The sequence below is a fragment of the Rhinolophus ferrumequinum genome, chromosome 19 (assembly GCF_004115265.2).
Source record: "Rhinolophus ferrumequinum isolate MPI-CBG mRhiFer1 chromosome 19, mRhiFer1_v1.p, whole genome shotgun sequence".
In the NCBI taxonomy this organism is placed as follows: Eukaryota; Metazoa; Chordata; class Mammalia; order Chiroptera; family Rhinolophidae; genus Rhinolophus; species Rhinolophus ferrumequinum.
Window position 1 is genome coordinate 4,029,628 of NC_046302.1, and position 4,013 is coordinate 4,033,640.

The 4,013-nt window shown below is 42.5% G+C and overlaps 1 pseudogene; it reads left to right on the forward strand.

Annotated features, from left to right (window-relative positions):
- The first annotated feature begins 1,436 nt into the window (after positions 1 to 1,436).
- LOC117011844 (GTP-binding nuclear protein Ran-like) lies at positions 1,437 to 2,064 on the forward strand (annotated as a pseudogene).
- The last annotated feature ends 1,949 nt before the right edge of the window (positions 2,065 to 4,013 follow it).

The window sequence follows — 4,013 nt, forward strand, 5'->3', positions numbered from 1 at the left end:
TACTTTGAAACTTTTCAATTCTTGATTTTCTTCTCTTATAGACAATTTTTATATATATATGCGCTTTTGGGTGGGTGAACAGATAGAGGTGCTGGGAGAGGTGCTGGAGAGGGCCTGGATGCTCCACACTCCTTCCCACATACCTTGCCCTATCTATGTATCTCTTCCATCCAGCTGTTCCTGAGTTATATCCTTTTACAATAAACTGGTACTCTAGTGCTGACACCAGGATAATAACAGAAGTTAACTCAAATGTGGAGCTGCTACTGAGGAGAAAGAAGATTTGGAGACATGTGCCCACAAGAGGTAGAAACATTTTGAGGGTGAGGGCCTATTTCCAGGGGGAGGAATCAGATTATCTGAATAGGCAAAACCACACATAAAAAGAGAGGGCTAGCATCTCACAAATAGAACACCTGCAAGTATGAAGCCATTGTAACACTCAGAATCCTTGGTTTATTCCTGAAAATGGTGGTGGAACTCTGGAGATACTGATCATCCTCACATCTGGTCAGAAAAATGAGTATCCATGACAGAAGCCTTTGTCTTGCCTGGCAGTACATCATGATGATTAAGAGTGGAGGCTCATTAGTCAAGACAGTGGAGTAGGTGAACGCTATGCTCACCTCCTTTCATGACCACATGAAAATTACAGTTAAACTATAGAACAACTATCACTGAAAATTGTCTGAAGTCTAGCTGAACCAAAGCTCTATAACTAAGGATATACAAAAGAAGCCACCTCAAGACGTGTGAGGGGCAGAGATACAGAAAGGGATGGCCTCACACACATCTGTGACTACTAAAACTTTGGAGGGATGTCTTGGTAGAAAAGGTTCCCCCCAAGAGGAGTGAGGAGTCCCAGCCCTACACCAGGCTCCCCAGCCCAGGGTTCCAGTGCTGGGAAAAGAAGTCCCCATAACTTCTGGCCATGAAAGCCAGTGGAGATTGTGGCTGAGTGAGACAAAGTTGGATGCACGCCCAGGATCTCCTCTTAAAGGGCCCGTGCATGGATTTACTCGCTGATGGACTCATTTTCTCTGAGCTCCAGTACTGGGGCAGCAGCTCAAAAGGCACCAGGGATGTATAGGGAGAAACTGAGTTGTCTAGCTTTAGGGCAAGCACTGGAGGGGCAGCTTGTTCCCAGACAGAGGAGCTGGCAGAAGACTTTGTTTTTTTTTGTTGTTGAGCTCTCCCCTCTCCCAGTGTTTAGATGCAGGCAGCGCCATATCTGAGTCTCTATCAACTTGGCTAACATCCTTTATTCACCTCACTCTGGGTGATTCCTGGTGACCCCACCCCACCCAAATTTGGGCACACCCTTACTGCTTCCTGTGGTTTTTCCATACAACAGCCTGTCCTGGCTCATGCTCCAGACTTTTCTAAAATCTATCAGCTCAGACTGGCCCAGAGATACTTCTGGAAGTAACATCACAATGACTGCCCAAGGAGAACCTCAAGTTCATTACAAACTTGCCTTGGTTGGTGATGGTGGGACTAGAAAAATCTACACTATGAAACATCATCTAACTGGTGAATTTAAGAAGTATGTAGCTACCCTAGGTGTTGAGGTCCATCCTCTTGTGTTCCATACCAACAGAAGACCTATTAAATTCAACATATGGGATACAGGTGGTCAAGAGAAATTTGGTGGACTGAGACATGGCTATTACATCCAATTTGAATATGCCATTATAGTGATTGATGTAACATCAAGAGTTACTTACAAGAATGTGCCTGACTGGCATAGAGATCTGGTATAAGTATGTGAAAACATCCCCATCATATTGTGTGATTAAGGACAGGAAAGTTAAGGCAAAATCAATTGTTTTCCACTGAAAGAAGAATCTTCAGTACTATAATATTTCTGCCAAAAATAACTCAAGCTTTGAAAAACCCTTCTGGCTTGCTAGAAAACTAATTAGAGACCCTAAGTTGGAATTTGTTGTCATGCCTGCTTTTGCTACACCAGCGGTTGTCACGGACCCAGCTTTAGGAGAACAGTATGAGCATGACCTAGAAGTTGCTCAGACATCTCTCCCAAATGACAATGACAACCTGTGAGAAAGTGAAGCTGGAGCCCAGTGTCAAAAGTCTTGTTTTATAGGCAACTGTCCTGTGATGTCAGTGGTGCAGAGTGTTTGCCACTTTATTACATAGCTAAGCAGAACATATGTTTAATCTTTGGGATGCTGAAGGAGATGAATGGGCTTCAGAGTGAATGTGGCAGTTAAAATACCTTCATTTTTTGAACCTGCATATTTAGCTGTTTTGGAAGACAGTTGTTTCCTTATTGAGTTTCAAATATAAGACTACTACAGTCACATCACAATATTTAGTGGCACAATTACAATTTTACTCTCATTCCCACTCTTTTTTGTTTAGAATCATGTTAAAGTTATATTTCAAATATCTAAAATTTTAAAAAAATCTCTCAAAACTTTACAAAATCCAAACAAGTACCATCTGGCTTTGGCATGTCCTATACCTCTTTCTGAGCAGCCTTAAGCCTGGCATTAGCCACAACCAGACTTGGTTCACCTATGGGTCTCTTGAGAAACATCCAAGCCCAGCAGTTGGCCATCTGCAGATTGCTTTGTGGCTCATGCCAGGTGGCCCTGAGCTGGGCACAGGCTATGGCTGAACTTGGCCTGCAGTAGGACCCCTTCCAGGAGGCCCTGGGAACTGGCATGCCCAGTAGCCAGCTTTGGACCAAGGTGAATTATCATTCAACCACCTCCAAGGATGACACACCCAAAGGGGAGGTTGGACAGGAACCAAAGCCCTGCTAAAGTGAATTCTGCTCTCTATGGTCAGCCCCTGCACAATAATTCCTCCACTGTAGTCAGAGCCAGGCCTCACAATCAATCGGCCTGAGGGTTGATATTTTCCATTGACCTGCCAACAGTGACCAAGGCTCAAATACAACAGGAGTACACACACAAATGCCACAAGGGACATACCTGGAATACCCTGATCTGGTGACCAGGGAGAATTTGGCACTGGGTCCCGCAGGACACCTACTACATAAGGCCAGTCTGCTAAGACCAGGAGACATAACAACCATACCTAATAAATAGAAACAAGAACAGCCAAAAATGGGGAGACAAAGAAACATGTCCCAAATTAAAGAACAGAACAAAACCACAGAAGAAAAACTAAACAAAATGGAGATGGAGACAAACAATCTACCTGATGCAGAGTTCAAAACACTGGTTATAAGGATGCTCAGTGACCTCTGGGAGAACATTAACAAAAACGTAGGAAACACAAAAATGGAGATAGATAACATAAAAAAGAACCAATCAGAAATGACTGCAATAACTGAAATGAATAATGCATTAGAGGGAATCAACGGTAGATTAGATATAGCAGAGGATTCAATGAATGATTTAGAAGTTAAGGTTGCAACAAACACCCAGTCAGAACAGCAAAATGAAAAAAGAATCCAAAAATATGAGGATAGTTTAAGGGGCCTCTGGGACAACATTGAGCATACCAACATTCACATCATAGAGGTACCAGAAGGAGAAGAGAGACAGCAAGGAATTGAAAACCTTTTTGAAGAAATAATGATGGAAAACTTCCCTAAGCTAGTGAAGGAAATAGATACACAAGCCTAGGAAGTGCAGAATCCCAAACAAGATGAACCTAATCAAGATACATCCTAATTAAAATGCCAAAGTTTAAAAGATGAAAGAATCTTAAAAGCAGCAAGAAAAAAGCAGTTAGTTATCAACAAGGGAGCTCCCATAAGACTGTCAGCTGACTTCTCAACAGAAACGTTGCAGGCCAGAAGAGATTGGCACAAAATATTCAAAGTGATGAAAAGCAAGGACCTACAACCAAGACCACGCTACCCAGCAAAGCTATCATTTAGAATGAAAGAACAGATTAAAAAGCTTCCTTGACAGGAAATAGCTAAAGGACTTCATCACCACCAAACCAGTATTACAAGGACTCTTAGAGGGACTTCTTTAAGATGGGGAAGGGGGAAAGACAAAAATATAAAT